At 36.8% G+C, this 21,925-nt stretch overlaps 1 long non-coding RNA gene and 1 other non-coding gene across 3 annotated transcripts; one reads left to right on the top strand and one right to left on the bottom strand.

Moving 5' to 3' along the window:
• Nucleotides 1-5,261: 5,261 nt before the first annotated feature.
• LOC145626965 (uncharacterized) lies at nt 5,262-10,565 on the bottom strand. 2 transcript variants are annotated; one of them, XR_014111218.1, is made up of 4 exons: nt 9,600-10,565; nt 8,442-8,847; nt 8,252-8,345; nt 5,262-5,593 (listed from the first exon to the last, which is right to left on the bottom strand). It is a non-coding gene; the product is annotated as an uncharacterized LOC145626965 (long non-coding RNA). The 2 variants fall into 2 exon arrangements; XR_014111217.1 differs by having other exon boundaries at nt 5,265-5,593; nt 8,442-10,565.
• Nucleotides 10,566-18,108: 7,543 nt separating this feature from the next.
• LOC145629545 (small nucleolar RNA R71) lies at nt 18,109-18,215 on the top strand. Its single transcript, XR_014111711.1, has one exon. It is a non-coding gene; the product is annotated as a small nucleolar RNA R71 (small nucleolar RNA).
• The last annotated feature ends 3,710 nt before the right edge of the window (nt 18,216-21,925 follow it).

The raw sequence follows: 21,925 nt of genomic DNA, 5'->3' as shown, positions 1-21,925 counted from the left end.
CTCTTGTGTGTAGGCAAAAAGGACACCCAAAGGGCAATTTGAACACTAAATTTTGGAGCCATTACTATCTTAATGTTAAATGTTTTACTTTTATGTTTTGCCATAGTTTAATGGATACAATGTTTATTTAATTTTTCAATTTTTTTTCCAAAGAGTTTTAGGCTGAGGAAGGATGATGTGATGTTATTTATTGTTTATCTAAATAAAGATTAGGTGACTTCTCAACATGGTCTGTCAAGTATTAGTTGCTCCTCCATGTTACGGGTTTTGTGGCAAAGTATAATTCACAATTTCAGTACACGGTTTTCCATGGCCTCATCATCAACAACCTTAAAACCTCAACATTACACATAGTTATACTGATGTACTCATGACAGATATAAGATTTAGTGCTAAAGCTTTGAGTAGTTTGATGTTTTTCAAACATTTATAACAACTTTCAATTGTATCAATGTCTCACTATTCATTCTTTGATATTTGTATAAGTAACAGGTTAAGTATTAGGGGCTATTATGGATAAACCAATTAAGGTGCATACAATTATTTGATGATAAGACAGTGAAGTTACTAGTAACTGATTGTCGAGTGAAATAATTTCTTGCACATATATTAAACATTGTGCTTATTCATATAAACCACATCAGTGTTGTATTGTTAATCGCTCTGAGATACAATAAGTTTTACCATGGCGACTTGCATTGTACTTGTGAATGTCACCACATCAAGCGCGATTAGTTTAACACATATTCAAGGTTACCATACACGATACATATATCCTTATTCAAATATATAACTATAGCAGTCATCTTATAACACGATTTGACGACATGTTTGTTTGATGTATTAATACACAAAATCACCTGGATCGCGTATTATTATCTAATAATTAAACAATGATTATTATTTTATTGTAAGGAAGACCTTTATTAATTTTTATATTAAGGTCTAATAATTATCTAATACATTTTAATACTCACAATATTTTGTAATTTTACCTCTTAGTAATCAAAGTGAATAATCCCTTAACTTTTGAAAGACAAAAAATTCATCAAAAAACACAATTTGCAAAAAATATGAATTGTGTGTGATAGGGTGATGAAAATGTTGAAGGTTCCCAATAAATGGTGTCTTTTCCAAGGGGTGGCACAAGCAGAGTTTGACACAAAGTCTGCTATAGCCGAATAATAGGTTTGTGTAAGAGCATTCATTGGGTAGTTAGGGAAATCTAAGAGAGTGTAACCTTAATTTATTTGACTATTTTGCCCAAAATTTTTTTTAGAGCCCAGCTTGAAGGTTTTATACTTTTATACTTCCTCCGTTATTTTTTTATTGCACCATAGGAGGTTGGCACAAGATTATTGGTAGTGGAAAAAAGGATGAGAGAGAAATGTAAAAATACAAGATTGCCCATGTGATGGTATACATAAACTAAATAATCATGTGTTGAAAAGTAAGGGTATATTTGGTATTTGTAGTGTGAACAAAATAATTTATTTTCCTAAAATAGAAATGGTGCAATATTTGTGATACTTCCTTAAAAGGCAAGTGGTGCAATATTAAAAAAACGGAGGAAGTAGTTTATATGCAAGGTTATGTGTAAATGAACTCTAAAGGGGTTTCATCATTAATTTTAGTAAACCACAATTGATTAGTCAGTGTAAGCTAATGTAAACATATTTGTAGAAATTAAGATAGACATAATAAAGTTTATAAAAATTTGTTGACCATGACAATAACCAATATCACATGTCCGCTAGTAACTATATACACTGCTAAAGTTATTTTAAAAAAATTGCTACCGATTGTGCTTTCAATACTGGATAACTTTGTTCACCAAACATTATAAATCTTTTTTATTTTCCTGATACATCATACACAATAATAGCCACATACGTGATTATACAGACAACAAAGATTAAATAATAATTGTATAGGGATGGGAATGAATTTGAGTATATTAATAACACAAAAATTACTAACTATAGTAGAGTATTATAGTTAAACACTATCTGTAATCTAGCTATCTACTAGTTATACTAAAGACAAGGACGATAACTGTAATATAGACTCGTGATGTCTCTTTTTCTCTTAAAACTGTATCGCCTAATCAAGTTAAGGTCGTAAACCACTTAGGTACCAGATTGTAATTAGTAGTTTGCTTTGCTGTCTAGTTTTAAAAATTTATTATCATAATAAGGTAATAATTTGCCTCGGTTATAAATCATGTAGACACCGCCTTGTTGATGTACTTTTTACAAAGTATATTAATACATACAATGTCAGCTATTAGATTTGGTGTATTAACTTCAGTAGATCTTACACATAAGATCACTTCAAGGATTCTAAGACATTCTTAAATATTCCAATCTTTTAAATCAACAAAATTGTATGAGTACATCCAAGAGTAGCACTTCAATAATATATCTAACTACATACTCTTGCATTACAACTTATAACTCAAGGAGTTGGGTAACATTATTTGTATTATCTTCCTAAACACCTTGTGGCGAATACAGAATGCAAGTGTAATGTGTAAAAAAAAAATATGCCTCTTAGACTTATTATAAAAAATGGTCTTTAAATATTTAATTGATTAGAAAAGTCATTTTTGCTTAGTTGCCCAAGTAAACACCAAAGAAGTCTATTCTCTTGTATTGCCGAATGTCAAGAGTATTAAACTTAGCATTCATTGCGAAAGTTGGGATTTTGTGAGGGTTTGCAAATCTTTTTGTTTGATTTGTAAGACCATTTTCCCCTTTACACAGCTTCATGCTTGGTCAGACTCTTTGAGAACCTTACTTGTGAATAATAACAAATTTGTACGTACTAATTACAATCTAATGTAAGGGATCTGTCTTTAACCTTCAATGTGTTAGCCATAAAAAAATTGAAGCTTTAAACACTCCACTTATGTGTACGTAATGTATAAACAGATGACCTTTCACTTAACTAAGGATGCCCTTCGTTTAAAGATCCGATAAAACATAGTATCTGCAGAGTTGATCAATTAATTTCAAATTGGATTTTAATGTGATAATATATAAGTTATTAACTACATTTTAATACCCATTACAACAACAAACTCATACAATAATTGTGTTTAGTTTACTTTGAAGGGCCAAGCCAATATCCTAAATTTTAGCACAACATCACTACACGCTATAAGATATAATGACAAAGTAATGTCAATTGTATTGAACTAAAACATATCCCATTTTATTTGGCTTGATAATAATTCCAGATCAAACTGTTCTGCAGTCAAATAAATTAAAAATAATTTATTTAACTGAAATGATCACCTAATGTGAAAGACATATGCTTACTAAATCAGACGTGATAAAAGAATTTATTTTAAACTTCCCTAATTTAGTAACAAATAGTTTGATATGAATCATTTATAGGCAATACTCATTAAAATCCATCTAAAACACATATTATAATGGCATAACCATTACGAAGAGTCTTGGATAATCTTTTAATCAACCAACATGTACTAGCTAGTTTTTTTGGAATTGACAGTTGGTACTTCACTTTTCACAAATGATTACTTGAAATCAAGAGTAGTTAACTAAGAAATTTTCACCACAATGAAATATATTTTATTATTTAATACGATTTTAAAGCGTAGTAATGATCGATGACTTATTCACTTCGTAACTAAATTAAATTCCTAGTTCAATTTTATAATTCGCCCTCCCGTCACATGCACACTTAAATTTTTAATGTTGGGACTGAGGAAGTGATATGTTGGTCGTATACGAATTTTGAGTTTGATATGTGATAGATGAGCCGATTATCTAATTTCGTAATGTATTGTGAATTGGGTACTTAATAGATTGACTACAATACTTGTAATTGTTGGGGTTAAGTGAGTCCGACACACCGTGAAAACAAAGCAAAAAACAAGACATCACTCGCAATAAATAAAACCATAAACATAATTAAATTAATCACAAGATTAAGATAAAACGATTACCTTTTGGAGCGTGCTTCGCCCAACCGAATGGGCTCGTACTTGAATGCTAGCTCCAAAAACACGAAGCCTCCAACGTTAATCCACCCGCACCAAAGCATACCGACAAGGCCTAATGTCTTGGGGTTAGCAAGACTCGACCAATAAAAACGGAGTAATTGAGTTCAAAGGCTTTCACTAAATGTGATACCTTTTCCAACTCTTAAGTTCAAGGGTTTTCACTTACTTGTGATGCCCTTTACAACTCTTACCCAAGCATCATTTACAATGCTCTTACTTGGGTATTTATAGGAAATGATGAGAGTATGATTGTCTCTCCCACCAATGTGGGATAGTGGGATTTTCACATTTTATTTTAAAAGCAAAATAAAATTATTTAAGCAAGCTAGTAATAAATCAACAAGTGTCAATTATTCATGAGAGATCAAGTGAGGACCATAGACCAGCTATAGACCAGCTACCCGCACTTGGAGATGCGGGATGCTGCTTGTGGCTAGCAAGCCACAAACTTCGAGTGCAGGCAGTTTCTTCACGCTGCGAGCATGCCACGCACTCCGACTGCTTGCTGCTACAGCTTTCTGCCCTTGGACGTCGTGGCTGCTAGCAATGGTGCGCTAGCACGCACCAGCCAGCCTTAGCTCAACTTGGTGCGCATGCTAGCCACCATGCTTGTGCATTATGCCACTAGCACTCGGATTGCTCGGGGCACTCCGATGCTAGGGGTATTTTAGGAATTATGTTGATTTATTACTATTTGCACGTCTTGTCTTTAATTTATTCCGACTCAACTTTCGACGCTCGGTTTCGACGTCCAAACAAATATTACTCAGTCGACTCATTAATTCATTCCGAATTAATTCGTCGCTTTGGTTCCACTAGTGGAAAAATAGCTATCCGTAACGGGCAAAAAAGGCCTATTTGTAACGGGCAACGGGCGTTACGTATGCCACCGTTACGGATAGCTAATGTTATTTGTAACGTGCAGTGTCCGTTACGAATAACCCGTTATCCGTAACGGGCAGTTGAAATGCCTGTTACGAATAACGGGTTATTCGTAACGGGCATTTCAACTGCCCGTTATGGATAACGGGTTATTCGTAACGGGCATTTCAACGGCTCGTTATGAATAGCGGGTTTTTCGTAACGGACATTTCAACTGCCCGTTACGAATAACGGGTTTTAAAAAAAAATCCCAACATAATTTGCTGGGCTATTGGCAGTTTATTAGTCAATGTAAATTTTTGTTTATTCCACAAGTTTTAATTATTACAGTTGGCCACAAAACTAAAAAAAAATTAAAAAAAAGAAACAAAATTTTTTTTTCCAACCAAAAATTTATAATTATTACAATTGGGACAGCATCAAGGGTTCCAACCAAGGCACAAACTGCAGCTGCTTTCACTGATTCCAACCTCTCTTCATTTGGGGTGATCTCACCCTTCTCCTCCAAAGCTCGTTCCGCTTCTTCAACCATTGCTTTTGCTTCTAAGACAGAAGAAAGAATTTATGTCAAGCAAGTCTGAACATAGCTCTTCGAACTTTGCCATGGTTGAGCTTGGATGCTTGGTGGATGTAAACAAGATGTCCAATGAAGAGGTTTTGCTCGCATTGATCTTGACCCTGCAGAATTCCAGCAACTATAAGCAACAAAATAGACCAACAGAAAGATCTGATTTCTTTATCAGTAAGACCCAATCAGGCATAAGGCATGTACTTAACAAGTTATCAGCAACATTATTACTAGCACTACACTTCACAAGAGTAGAATGATAAATTACTCAATAAGAACAGTAAACTTCAGTAAAGGAGAAAAATAAAACAGTAAACAAAATCAATAAAAGAAATTGATCCATCCATTATTTATCACATATGAGCACAGTAATTGTTAGTTTCAACTAAGGTATCTTTTTCCTGAATACACAATAGACAGTCTGAACAAGACTGATTGTCATCCGAATGAGCCTGACTTCTTCTTAAAAAACAGAGTATGTTTGACATAATCCATTGTCTCCATTTAACTACATAATGATTAATGATAATGATACAAGTAAAATACGTAGTATTAGACTTTTCAAGATAATAAGAAGCGACTCACTCGAAGGGGACTATATACACAATGCAAATTAATTGAGCCACGCAAAACTATCAATCAATCAATCAAAGCCTTAATCCCAAAAGTGGGGTCGGCTAACATGAACCAAATTTGATTATTCCGTGTAGTCATCAACATAAATCTTTCTCCTCCATCCCTTACGATCCAAAACTTCATCCTCACGTAAATCCATGCACTTCATATCCTTCCTCACTCCTTCCAACCAAGTCATCTTTGGTCTCCCTCTTCCTCGTTTAATCCCTCCATGGTCCCACTCTTCCACTCTTCGCACCGGTGCACCCTCGGGTCTCCGTCTTACATGTCCAAACCAACGCAGACGATTTTCCCTTAATTTATCTACAATGCCCGCCACACCTACTTTCTTGCGAATAACCTCATTTCTGATTCTATCTCTTAAAGTGTTTCCACACATCCACCTTAACATGCGCATTTCCGTAACCTCCATCTTTTTAATATGCTCTTTCTTAGAAGCCCAACATTCTGTACCATAGAGCAACACTGGTCTTATGGCAGTCCTGTAGAATTTTCCCTTCAACTTTAAGGGAATGCTGCGGTCGCATAACACTCCCGTGGCCGCTCTCCATTTAAGCCACCCTGACTTAATCCTGTGGGTCACGTCTTGATCAATGTCACCATTCTTCTGGATGATCGACCCTAGGTACTTAAAACATTCACTCATGGTCAAATCCTTTCCATCCAAACTCACCACTTCATTGCTTGTCCCCCTCTGAGTGCCAAAACGACATACCAAATATTCAGTCTTACTCCGACTTAGCTTAAACCCTCTAGATTCCAACCTTTGCCTCCATTGCTCCAACTTGACATTAACCCCATCCTTAGTCTCATCCACCAAAACGATATCATCTGCAAACAACATACACCATGGAACCTCATCTTGAATTGGTCTAGTTACTTCATCTAGAACCGTTGCAAAAAGAAAAGGGCTTAATGCAGACCCTTGATGCAATCCGATTGTAATAGGGAAATCTTTTGTCAACCCTCCGCATGTCCTCACATTTGTTGACACATCCCGATACATATCCTTAACTAGGTCTACATACCTTCGTGGGATACCTTTCTTCAACATTGCCCACCAAAGTATCTCTCTTGGCACCTTGTCATATGCCTTCTCTAAATCAATAAAGACCATATGAAGATCTTTCTTCTTTACCCTATAAAACTCCATCATTTGTCTTATCAAATGGATTGCCTCCATAGTAGATCTCCCAGGCATAAAACCAAATTGGTTATCTGAAATGCTTGTGCATGCCCTCAACCTTTGTTCAATCACCCTTTCCCACAACTTCATAGTATGGCTCATAAGCTTAATTCCTCGATAGTTAGAACAATCTTGAGCGTCTCCTTTGTTTTTATAAACCGGGACCAAGGTGCTCTTCCTCCAATCTTGTGGGATCCTTGTAGCCGTCCATATCTTGTTGAAAAGGTTTGTTAACCAATCAATACCAATCTTACCCAAACACCTCCACACCTCTATCGGTACCCCATCAGGGCCAACCGCCTTCTTAGGTACCCCACGCAAAACTGTTGTCTATAAAATTTAGGAATCAAGTTGACAAACAAGTTAGAAAAGAGAAGCGCAATCAACGACACTAGGCATTGATATTCACGAGTTTTTAAGCAAAACGCTAGTAGTAAAACAGTTCAAGCTAACTTAATAAATCAAACAATCTTGGAAATTAAATTAAGTGTTCAGGCTAACTTAATAACAAAAAAAAACAGAATTTATAAAGTACGTGCAAAAATGATGTAGAATAATTGGACCACAACTAAAGTATATAGTATAGTACTTGATCAAAAAATATGGAGCGAATTTCTTGAATGAGCCAATAAATCATACTTTATCACAATGAAATCTTTGCTATAAATGCTACACGAAGTACATGGGAAGTTGAACCCCGTATTAATATTCTATTGGAACAATCTAATATCATGCCAAACGCCCTAGAAACAATGATTCAATCATATTCATAAATAAACATCAAGCATAAAGAAGCCCATTATAAGTCCATTATATAAAAAAACATATAATAGAAAAATTATGTTTGTATATTATTATATGCTTTGTAATATTGCAAGTATGAACTATATACAAATGGATGGATGATATAAACTTCAAAAAAAACATTATATCCTTTACATCTCACCTTTTGAATAGATTTCCATGAGGCACATTCCTTCCTATGTGGTTTAGCTCGTACAAAATTTGAATGATTTGCCCACACACAAGTACTTATGTTTCTGCAGATGACATTGAATAAAATTATAAAGTCAAACTTACCGTTTGAGTTGAAGAAAAATGAACTATTTATCTTGCTATGTAATCCTATTGCTCACCTTGTTGGCATCGGGAAGTTCTCTGACTACAACATCAACACTTTGTGCAGTTTCTTTCACCTGAATTGAATGTAGTGAGCATGTTAAATTTTGGGCCATTTATGCATAATTGATATTAGTGTACAGTTTCTAATAACAGATATAAAAATGCATATTAAATATGTACAGGCCATATCCTCAGTTGGCAAGCACGGGCAATCCCTTAAATCCGAGGATTGTGCTTATAGCTAAAAGTCATAAAAGAGCAATCAAAATTTAAACATTGTTAGAAAAGAAGGGGTGAATTGATTTAAATTACTTACCAGCTTCTCACTCTCAGTTACAGTAGCTACCGGAATGCTGTTTTAAAGTGGTTCGACATGCTGAGTACCATCAAATTGTACCCAATAAAGTACTGGACTTCTCCCTACTCACAGACAAACACACAAGGAATAGTTAAGAGAATAACATTGAATCAAATCATGACATGGGCTTAAGACAATATAAATTAATAATCAGTAGGAGACAATTTACAAACAATTATTGAAGGCAGTAAATAAAGTTATATCTTTTGGTCACGCATGAGCTGTTAATGGAACACATTCCAGAATTTTTTCCCTAAATTCAGTAAATCACAGTCATCTGCAACTTATTTACCCATAGATTCGGAAACAGAAGCTTGTTCCAAGGTTTATACTTGTAGATTTTAGATAATAAAAACTGATTTAGTGATTAAACATACACTGCTACATAGTAACACTGGTAAATCCATGCCTTTTCCCTTCAGTACTTTATTTCTAGAGTATGGAAGAGTTAACATCATGCAAGTATTTGAATCAATATGGCAAAGATGCTTCAATACAGGAAACAAATGGAATCTTGCAATTACATGATTCATTTAAAAGGATTATATGCAGGAGAAGGTATCACGACTATACAGACATTTTAGCAATATTATTAGTCACCTGAAGGAAGGAAAGTAACTAACTATTATAGCACAAGTAATATAGAGTAATATCCTTATTGAGCCTCTTAAACTTCATTGACATAAAATCAGTGTTTTAGTACATAGAAGCACTAGGAAATCCCAAGCAAATTCCACCTAATCAATTCCCAACCCTAATGTAAGGGGATGAGGGTGGGGGTATAGTTGAGCAAAGTTCACAAAGTAAAGAATACCAGTTTTTGTGTAGTTAATCAGCTGAATTGTAACATTTGTTTCATTATTAATTGCATCTCTGATTTTACGTACTGTTTCCAGATCAGTTTCAGGCCCCTAGAGAAACCTGTAAAGTTGTGTAATTGCAAAACAATATTAAGCATATTGTATACCAAATTTAGCAATGATGTGAAACATATTAACTGATCATGTAGGTCAAATAATAGCAACAGTTCCAAATTTCAGGATCTGATACTTGAAAAAACTAAAGGTAACAGCATGGAACTAGATCATATTCATAAATAACTAAGGAAACTTTAAAGCATATATAGCAGGAGCTAAGTCTATTACTCATGTTAGCCGACCCCAAATCATTTTGGGATTAAAGCTTTATTGTTGCTGCTATTTGGGGGAAGGGGGTCTTTGTGCAGAAGTATGTAAACATAGATAAGAAAACTAGTATCCTACTTCAATACGAAACTAAAAATCACTCAACCTGTAATAGTACTAGTGGCCCTCCTTACGAAGAGAACAAACTCTTCTCCCGCATTAAGTTTACAATCATTGTAACAAATCTTTGCATCTTCTCCTGAAGAAACATTCAATCAAAATTATTGAGGAAATCTGAAATGCAGCAGATGACTATTAATGAGCATATTTACCCCATTTTTCTTTGAGAGGTGAGAGAGACTACATAACACATTAACGCTTACCTTAAAAAGTGCATTATTTGTTCGAAATTCAATACCAGGAATATCTCGCAGCCACACAGGAAAGCCATTATTAAACAACAAACCAATTAGCCATGAAGAAAATAATTAGTAGTGAAGTTACAAATAACAATAATATTTTCAGTTTTTCACTCAGTAGGAATCACAGGATTTTATAATAAATAAATAAATAACCTCTGAGAATAACAAAGGAAGTGAAAACACAAAGAACAAGCGTTATTTCTACCACAACACTTGCCCCAAAACAAAACACATATGACAGGGTAAAGTCGTATCCCCTAATAAAAAAAAAATTACCTAAATCTCTAACTAAAGTAGATAGGGAAGTAGGGTCGAACTCCACAGGGAAACAGGTCTTTTTAATTCTAATTAATTATTATAATCTAAATTATCTAAGTAACCAATAATTTTAGGTATGAATTCTATACTACGAAGAATAAGTTTAGGGAGAAAAGAAACAATAATAAGGAAGCCTAGGGTCACAGGTTCACCAATAATTAATATTCCGGGATAGATAATTAATAATTAACAATGCACTGATAACATGATTAACAGGCTCTCGCAATTTATTAATCAACATAGATCTAACAGGCTCTCGCAATTTACTAGACCTAAGTTCCTATTAAAAATAGCCTTTAACATTAAATTAACATCTGCTCGATTCATCAATTCAATATTGCTAAACATTCACAATCAAATTACATCTGCTCGATTCATAATTTAATTGCAAAGAATTAAAACAATTCAATAGGAAATTATCATACAATATCAATAATCAATAATAACAAACTATCCCTTCATATTAATTATGGATCCCCATAAACCCTAGAATGGAACTACTCACTAATCATCATAACTAAGCCAATCAAGTAAATAATTAAAAGCATAATCAAGAAAGCAATTAAAATAGCTGAAATTAAAAGGGAAGAAATTGTACCAAGAATAAATCTGGAATTAAAGGAAGTATTAAGAACAAAAGTTTAGAGAGAATTTAAGAGAGAGAAAATACTAAGTAGAGAGAGAAAGTCTAAGAAAGAAGGTAAGCTAATAATTCCGTACATAATCGTATTTAAACCTTTCCTAAAACAAGAATTAAAACTAAACTAATCAGCTACTAAAAAAAACACGCGCCCGATCGGGCGAAGGGCCGCCTGATCGGGCCCGCCTTTTTACTCTTCCCTTGCTTGGTATGCTGCGCCTGATCGAGCCTACGCTCACCCGATCGGGCGCGCTTCTTCCTGAGGCTTGCTTTTGGGTGCACTCGCCTGATCGGGCGTATGCTTGCCCGACCGGGCCCGACTTCTTCTCTGAGGCTTGGATTTCGATTGGGCTCGATTCCTCGGCCCAATATGGATTTCCTCATTGGGTCTTGATTAATTGATCCAATAGCCCCGGTATCACATACCGAGCCCTTAATCACCGGCTCTCACCGATCCTGGGCTTCAAGAGTGGTCGTGTCCTTCTAGCTTCCGTAGTCGATCCATAAAGCCCGGGAAAATGCTCTAAGAGTGCAATTTCCTGTAAAATACAACTAAAACTACGAAAACACTAGAACACACAAATTAGTAATAAAAGTGGCCCGAAAGAGCAAAAAACACTACTAATAACGACCAAGGGACGGGGGTAAAACACTATATAAAATGGACATATGAAACTCCCCCAAGCCAAACCTTTGCTTGTCCCTAAGCAAAGAGCTCATCAATGAACATATAAAACATACTTCACCCCAATAATCAAATCCAAAACCGACGATTCAAGGCAAATCTAATGAACACGCTTCAACATCAATCAATCTTATTCATCTAATCACCCTTCCTCCCCAACAATTGTCAAGTAGAGCAAACCACAAGAGCATATAGAATTCAAGACTAGTGCTCACACACTCAACTCTCATTTATGTGGCGAGTAAAGAATGTACTCGATCGCTCTCCAACCAACCCCTTTAATGTGAACAATGCCCTCCCAACTCACACTCTCGTGTGTATAAAAACAATGAACGCTCATCCTACTAGTCGACTCGAAATATGCCAAGTCATAACTTGCATTGATAAACAACACTTTCACATTTACATTACTTCTATGCACAAGGTCGGAAGGTCTTTTAAGCTTGTAATGTAAGGCTAGGGTAAAGGTAGGATAAATTTGGGATTATGTGAGAGAAAAGCTATGCTAAAAGGGAGCCAAATCCTGATAAACCCATGATAAAAAATAATGATCATACACATCTCCAACATAACCAACTCCAACAACAATCCACCAAATATACTCCAAACAATATAAACAATCCCAACACTTACAATTTCACTCATAAAAATATGATAATATGGAACAAGAGTGAATAACAAACTTTGAACTCATAACTTGAAATATTTACATTGAAACTCAACTTTTTTTTCCTTCTTTTCTTTTGATTAACCTTCACTTAGAACATTTGAACATCAAACACTTTTTCTTTTTTTTTTTCTTAGAAGTTCACTTTCTTTTTTTCTTCAAATTTCTCACTTTTTTTTTTTTGAACTTCTTTTTTTCATCACACTTTTATTTTTCTCAAATATATACAACTTTTAAACTCATCAAAACAAAAATATGATCAAGAACAAATTACTTTTCAAAACCCACCCAAATTGTGCAAATAATGTGCACACTACAAACTCCCTCACCTCACTCACTAATAGCTCCCCCAAGCCAAGCTTGGGACTAGTAACCAATGGGGCAATTAAGTCTTGTAATGTGGCTATAAACAATAAAAAGTCAAGGCAACAACATGGGTAGCAAGAAGGGAACAAATGTATCTAAATAAATCTGAAGGCTACCTAAAAGAACAAATGCCTTCGTCCTCCTCAATGTGCATAATAATGAATCATATAAACATTACTTATAGTTGCAAACCAATACTAAAATTCATTGGCATACCAGGAATTATGGAACTATCACACATTCCTTACCAAATCAACTAGTCAAGCACTATATTAACAAGTAGTTGGGCGAAATTGATGCATGTTAAGGTTCCAAGGCAATCAAACATCAAATCATGATCAACTAATCCACAATATTTATCATCAAAAACCAAGAATCAAAACAATTTCGAAAAATTTTAATCAAGGGGCACAGGGAAGCATGATTTACAATTCACTGGAACGTATTTTTGAATTTTTTTATTTTTCAATTTTTTTGTATTTTTCATATATAAGAAAGCAATAAAAACTACACTAGGAAAGTAAATAAAAACTATACTAGAAAGCAAATAAAGAGAGAAAAGGAAGAGAATTACCAAGTGAAAGAACACCCCCCCAAGCCAAATCAAGCAATGCCCTCATTGACTTGGGAGAGTAGCCTACTCCTCATCCTCATCCATCCTCGAATAGCCCCCGCCGTGGCTAGAACCGGCTCCTCCATTGCTAGAGCCACCACCTCCATACCCCGAACCACCTGCAAAGTAGTTAGGGTCCACATTCCCACCCATACCCCCAAAAGGAGCATCACCCCCATATCCGTGGACCGAAGAGTAGTCCACATAAGTACCATACGCACCGGGGTGAGAATACCCTCCTTGGGGTTATTGGAACCAATCGGGAGTAAGTGAATCGGGAGGAATAGCCCCCCGACGGGCGTAATAATCATACATGGGATAAAGGCCCCTCCCTAGGTTCCTCTCTATGTAACCAACCTGCCCATCTAAGACGCTTAACCTAGAGTCTAGGTTTTGCATCATACCCTCAACTCTCCCTTGCCCCGTCTCGATGCGGTCTAATTGGCTCCTAAAAGCCGAAAAGTCATATGGGGCATTGGGGTCGACGTTGTAATCGACCGAGGAAGTGGGTATGCCATAGGTGAAGGGTGGAGGTGGTTGGTAGTGTGGTGAATGGTGAATGGGGGAATGGTGGGGTTGTGGTGAAGGGCGAGGTGGTTGAACCTCACCTTGACCATTTATTTTGAAAGTATAAGAGGGCTTTACCCTCTCAAATTTGGTCAAGGCGGGGTTGGGTAGGGTAAAGGCTTGGTCTCTCCTACCCGATTGTCGGTGGACTATCCACCAAGTATCACTCCCCACAGGTTGCACCCAGTTCAAACTCCCTAAATAGGGTAGGTCCATGAGGTTCGATCCCACAACTTTCCTATGCCCATCCGGGTTCCAACCTAGGTGTTTCCTAGCAATGTGGGTCACTAATCCCCCAAAATAAATAGGTGCCCTAGACCTACTAGCCTCGGCCGCATTGGCCGCCCTTTGGAAGTGATTGGCTATCCTATGGGGTATGTTCAATTTTTCAGCGGTAGGAATTACATAGGATGCCAATAGTTCGAATTCATCTCTCCTAACATTTGCCGGTTCATGCCTCCTAAAAATAGTGAGGTCGGCAAATCTTTGCCAAAGTTTTGGGACGGGATGTTGAATCCACGTCCCTTTGGCATGCTGGAGGTTCACTAAATCCTCCCCAGTTAGCCTCTTATAGACCACGGCGGTGTGGTCTTGAGAGGGTTCAATTGGTTTATCCGATTTTAAATCAAACAACTTTCCAAATTCTTTAAGAGTTAGTCTCACATCGTTGTTTAATAATCGGAATTGTACATGAGTAATTAGTGCATTCATTTTAATAACATTAAAACTTGAAATAAATTCCAATGTTAAGTAGTCATATGTATCATGGCACATTTGAAAGAAACCACTCATGCCTATACCTTTGAACAATTTTTCCAAATATTTATCTAGGCCTAACCTAACTAGTGTGGGATGATGAATAAAACGGGTAGAGATTACCTGGCGATCGATGAGGTTGACCATTCTAACCCGTTGCTCCTCCGAGGTAATGACAACCTCCTCCCATCCCGAAATTTGAAGATCCGGGTTGATCGTTGGTTGTGGTGCCCTCGAACTCTCACCCCTTTGATTCCTAGAACGTTTTAAGGCCATCTTCTTGTAAAATAATAGTAAATTGAAGGTTTCTCTCTCTTAGGGTTTGAGAAAATTTGTGAGAAAGTAGTGGAAAATTAGTGTAGATTGTAGAGGAAGATGAGAGGAGTTGGAATATGTAAGAATTTTTGAGTTTTGATGGAAGAATTGGAGGAGATCTTGAATTGAAGTGTAGGTTGAAGGTTTGAAAATGGAGGTTTTAGAGAGAGAAAGTGAAATGAAGAAGATGAAATAAGGAGAAAGTGAGGAAAGAAAGAAGAGAAAAGAAAATAAAGGGGTCGTGGCTGAAGTCGCGCCCGATCGGGCGAACAAACGATTTTCCAGAACTCCAGTTGCGCGCCCGATCGGGCGAGCTCCGCCCGATCGAGCGCGAACACGAAGAAAAATTTCTCCACTTTGCTCACCCGATCGGGCGAGCGTCGCCCGAGATTTCTTTTCCTTCACTCGATTTTCCACAAAAATGTGCCCGATCGGGCAAAAATACCTCCGAATTCAACCCTGCTTGCGCGCCCAACTCGGCTGCACTCCTTTTTCTCCGATTTCTTTTCTTCTTCAAATTTTTCTAAGTCTTTATACCTGTCAAATTCATACCTGTACAACAACACTTATAACTGGTGAAATATCACTCTCCTCGCCTCTCTAAAATAAAAATCAAAAATAAGGAAAAGGGAAACTAGCCTAGAAAGCATGAAATACGGGTTGCCTCCCGCAAAGCGCTGGTTTATCTAGGTCCCACACGACCTTCTTACCAAGTACAATATCTAGGACCCTTGGCCTAACGCTTGATCGGGTGGTTTCTCACCCGGTCTAGCGGTATTCAGGTTGTGATTCAACTTTCTGACATACCCTATGGGACGCCAAACCACCTTATCTGGTGGATCCTCTTTGACTTGGATTGGGGAATCTTCAATGCTACGCACTAAAAATCCTTCTTCGATCGAGTGTTGCTTCAAATTGTCATTGCATTCAACACTTGCAACTCGATCTGGCGGAGCACTTACCGCAGGCTCGATTCGCACAACTTGCTTTAACGGTTCCACCTTTTCACCCTCAAAACCAAGACCAACATTGTAGAGTGCTCTTTCTATTGCATCGACTTCCTTCTGCCATTTATCTATCTCATCTGAAAAGGATGCGACACAAGATACCTCCTCCAAGGGATCTTTTTCAAGAACTTGGGGCTTATTAGAATAATTTACAACCACATTAACACTGAAACATTTCTCCTCAGTCATGGAGCTTTTAGGGGCATTATTCAGATTAAAAATAACTTTATCATCCCCTACTGATAGTGTTAACTTACCACTTTGTACATCTATGACTACTCCTGCAGTGTTAAGGAATGGTCTACCCAAAATAATTGGGGTTTGCATATCCTTAGCCATGTCAAGAACAACAAAGTCTACAGGCATATAAAATTTACCTACTCTAACGGGGACATCCTCTAAAACACCTAAGGGGTATTTGAAAGAGCGGTCGACCATTTGTAGAGTTATATGGGTGGCTTTTAATTTACCCATATTCAACTTAGAACACACAGATAATGGCATGACGCTAACACTAGCACCCAAATCACATAATGCATTATCAATTAAGAGATTGCCAATATGACAAGGGATAGAAAAACTACCCGGATCTTTTAATTTTGGTGGAGACTTATTCTGAAGTACGACACTACACTCTGCAGTGAAAGCTACTGTCTCTACCTCACTAATAGACCTTTTTCTCGTCAATATTTCTTTCATAAATTTTGCATATGAGGGGATTTGTGTGATCAATTCAGTAAAGGAAACTTTTACCTTCAAATCTTTTACCACCTCCAGGAACTTACCAAACTGCTTATCCACGTTTGTCTTCAATTGACGATTGGGGAAAGGGAGTTTGATAATTGGATTTGGAACATTAGGATTCTTGTCTGGAGTAGCCACCTTCTCTGGAGTTGTACCCTGCAATGTAAAATTAGATATGTTAGTTGTATCCTTTAGCCCTGCAGGGCTATCAACTACATTGTTTGGTTTAATGGAATCAAGATTAGCATTATTTGATAAAACAGGTTCATCAACTTTGGACATAGAGGGCCCTTCATAGTTTGAACCACTCCTTAGAGTAATTGCAAATGCTTGATCCATAGGCCTAGTAGGCTGTGCCGGCAAGGCTCCCTGTTGGCAGGCTTGTAGAGTAGCGGAGAGTTGCGCAATTTGATTATCCATAATTTTATAATGCGCTATAATTTGATCAATTATCGCATCTCTGCTCTCCATGTGCTTTTGCATATTAGCCAACATTGCTCTAATTTCCACAAGAGAAGGGTCAGAAGATGGGGAGGGTTGTTGTGGCTAGTTCTTCTGGCTAGCATTGGGATGATAATATTTCTGCTGCTGTGGCGCCTGTGGTTCTTGTGGTGGTGGATTTTGAACATTAGTGCTCCGGTAGGAAAGGTACGAATGATTCCGATACCCAGGATTTTAGGTGTTGGAGTATGGGTTATTCTGCCTATAAGCTTGGAAGGCATTAAATTGATACACGGAACTCCTGCAATCTTGCTCCCAATGACCTACAATACCACAATTTTCACATAAAGCCTCATTAGAATTATTATTAATTGCAGAAACATTAGCTACATTAGCAGTGCTCAGATTATCTAATTTTTGGCAAATAGAGGTTAGTTGAGCTTGCAAAAAGGATACAGAGTCGACACTATGCTTCCCCTTGTTAGCAAAGCCTCTGGGATTCCCATATTAGGAATTGTGTATCGCCATATCTTCAATAACCTGACCTGCATCATCAACATTAAGATTCATGAATCTCCCACTAGCTGCAGAGTCTAAAATTATTCTAGAGGAATTTCCAATGCCGTTATAAAAGGCTTGGATTAACTGCCATTGCGCTAAATTATGGTGAGGGCATTCTCTTTGTAAGTCCTTGAACCTCTCCCAAGCCTCATATAAAGATTCATCGGCTTCTTGGGCAAAGTTTTGAATCGCACTCCGTAGTACTGCTGTTCTCTCTGCAGGATAATACTTGTTATAGAAATTCAAAACAAGAGTTTCCCAGTCAGTTATACCAAGTGTAGTTCTATTTAAGCCATTAAACCACAATTTAGCTTTTCCAATTAAAGAGAAGGGAAAAAGAACCTCCCTGATTTGGTCTTGAGTGACCCCGGCTTGCCTGATGGTGTTGCAATATTGACAATAGTCGGCAATGTGAAGATTCGGGTCTTCACCCTTGGCTCCACTGAATTGCTTCCTCTCTATCATCGTTATAAATTGAGGTTTGATTTCGAATTGAACCCCATCAAGAGAAGGAGGAGGGGTGAGATGTGGAAAATCCGTAAGCTTTGGTTGTGAATAATCACTAAGATTCTTTGGAGCTGTCATCTCTGATTCTGCGTCTGATGATGTCTCTAAATCGCTAGAATCAGTTGGAGGATCGCGGTGATTATTATTATTATCACCAGAATCCGCCAGGATTTGCTTGTAGAAATTTTTCTGTCTATGGAAGGAACTTTCGATCTCAGGATCGAATGGGATGTAACCTGATCTGGAACACCTGAGCATAAACAAAAACTAGAATCAAATGTGAGATTTGCCTCAGAGAACTATCGCTCTCTGAGACAAAAAGGGAAATAATCTAGACTACAAAAACAATCAGAAATAAAAATAAAACCGTTTCCCCGGCAATGGCGCCAAATTTTGACAGGGTAAAGTCGTGTCCCCTAATCAAAAAATAATTACCTAAATCTCTAACTAAAGTAGATAGGGAAGTAGGGTCGAACTCCACAGGGAAACAGGTCTTTTTAATTCTAATTAATTATTATAATCTAAATTATCTAAGTAACCAATAATTTTAGGTATGAATTCTATACTACGAAGAATAAGTTTAGGGAGAAAAGAAACAATAATAAGGAAGCCTAGGGTCACAGGTTCACCAATAATTAATATTCCGGGATAGATAATTAATAATTAACAATGCACTGATAACATGATTAACAGGCTCTCGCAATTTATTAATCAACATAGATCTAACAGGCTCTCGCAATTTACTAGACCTAAGTTCCTATTAAAAATAGCCTTTAACATTAAATTAACATCTGCTCGATTCATCAATTCAATATTGCTAAACATTCACAATCAAATTACATCTGCTCGATTCATAATCTAATTGCAAAGAATTAAAACAATTCAATAGGAAATTATCATGGAATATCAATAATCAATAATAACAAACTATCCCTTTATATTAATTATGGATCCCCATAAACCCTAGAATGGAACTACTCACTAATCATCATAACTAAGCCAATCAAGTAAATAATTAAAAGCATAATCAAGAAAGCAATTAAAATAGCTGAAATTAAAAGGGAAGAAATTGTACTAAGAATAAATCTGGAATTAATGGAAGTATTAAGAACAAAAGTTTAGAGAGAATTTAAGAGAGAGAAAATACTAAGTAGAGAGAGAAAGTCTAAGAAAGAAGGTAAGCTAATAATTCCGTACATAATCGTATTTAAAGCTTTCCCAAAAAAAGAAATTAAAACTAAACTAATCAGCTACTAAGAAAAACACGCGCCCGATCGAGCGAAGGGCCGCCCGATCGGGCCCGCCTTTTTACTCTGCCCTTGCTTGGTATGCTGCGCCCGATCGAGCCTACGCTCACCCGATCGGGCGCGCTTCTTCCTGAGGCTTACTTTTGCGTGCACTCGCCCGATCGGGCGTATGCTTGCCCAATCGGGCCCGACTTCTTCTCTGAGACTTCGATTTCGATTGGGCTCGATTCCTCGGCCCAATTTGGATTTCCTTATTGGGTCTTGATTAATTGATCCAATAGCCCCGGTATCACATACCGAGCCCTTAATCACCGACTCTCACCGATCTTGGGCTTCAAGAGTGGTCGTGTCCTTCTAGCTTCCGTTGTCGATCCATAAAGCTCGGGAAAATGCTCTAAGAGTGCAATTTCTTGTAAAATACAACTAAAACTACGAAAACACTAGAACACACAAATTAGTAATAAAAGTGGCCCGAAAGAGCCAAAAACACTACTAATAACGACCAAGGGACGGGGATAAAACACTATATAAAATGGACATATCAACATACAACAAGAATTACAATAGTTAATACCCGAAATCATAAAATCAACTCAAACGGAACAACTAATGACAATTAACACAACCCCCACATCCAAAAATTCCCAAATATCGAATTTCGGAACCAAATTCAAAAACCCAGAAATCCCATCAACTAATCCCAAGAAAATCATGTCAAATAACACAACCAAAAGACAATTAAAGAGAGAGAGAGGGAGTGAGGGACTGTTGATTGAGAAAGAGGTGAAACCCTAAAAAGTCAAGTTTTGGGCTTCTCTCATCAGTTGGGCCAAGTTTGGGCATTTACGTGTAATAAGTATCCGTAACAGGAAAAATAGTGTTCGTTACAAATACTTATTTATTCGTAACATGCACTAATTTGTCCGTTACGAATACTTATTTATTCGTAACGGACACTAATTTGTCCGTTACAAATACATACGTATTCGTAATGGACACTGTTTTTCCCGTTACAAATAAATAAGTATTCGTAACGGACACTATTTTGCCCATTACGAATATCGTAATTGTAACGGGCAAAGCTTTGCCCGTTACAAATAGCCTGTTATGAATAAGATTTTTTCCACTAGTGTTCGTTGTCTGCTTTCGTGTGACTCGAAGGGTTCAGTCAAGAATAAGCTGTAATATTAATTATGCATTAATATTACTGATCGGAAGCAGCCTCCACCCAGGCATTTCGATCACTTGACCTTACTGAATTTATTAGCTTTCTAATAATTCTGAACCCACTATTAGAATAATATACTTGTTCGAAGGACACTATTCCTTTCAATCTGCCACTTGTCCTTCCGTACAAGTGTGCTTTTAGTGTATAGCCCTTTTCCTTTGTTGCTTAATGACTCTTCATGAACTTTATGGTAATATTATATTTTTATTTTTTCCTTTGTCATCCTTATTACGTCTAGAAGTGTTTCTTGATTCCGAGTCCGACTATCAATAAACAGATGATTTCTAAAACAGACCTTGTAAGCAACAAAGACATCTTCCCTATTTTTTATTGGGGAACATTTCCAGTCTTGTAATGTAGCTTCTCTAACATAGAGGACCTAGCCGCCCAAGTGATGTCGTTATAATCCCCTGTTACGGCAGACGTTTGACAATCATCAAAGCGGACTAGTACTCAAACGAGAAAGCTCACAATACTCATGGTCAAGGAAAAAAGGTTTCGATAGTAATAATGTGAAGTATACTTATGACAATTTTTAATCTCTTAAAGTATTCTCATAGGTCGATCCACTATGGTTCTAAACTAATACCTGTGTAAATGATTCATGACAATCATGTCCTTGTAGCACATGAAACGGTTCTATAAATCAAAATACACACTAATCTCAACTTGTCATTAATCATCTATTGTTTAAATGACCTCGATTAGGGATAATTTTTGATTATAATATTCAACGTTCACTTAATAGGTGTTTCCTTACCAAGACTGGTCTTGATACCCTATTTTGAATATTTCAAAAATCGAATGAACTCATTATTTAATTCTAAACCACAATTAAATAGTCAATGAAGTGATTTAAATTTCATGAGAAATTTAATTACTCTAAAAATTGGATGGTTCATCATAGTGCTTTACATTAAAATTGTCCAAAA

Source organism: Chenopodium album, chromosome 4 (genome assembly GCF_948465745.1).
Source record: "Chenopodium album chromosome 4, dcCheAlbu1.1, whole genome shotgun sequence".
Lineage (NCBI taxonomy): Eukaryota > Viridiplantae > Streptophyta > Magnoliopsida > Caryophyllales > Amaranthaceae > Chenopodium > Chenopodium album.
The sequence above is the reverse complement of the archived record's forward strand: the minus strand, read 5'-3'. Positions and strand labels throughout refer to the sequence as shown.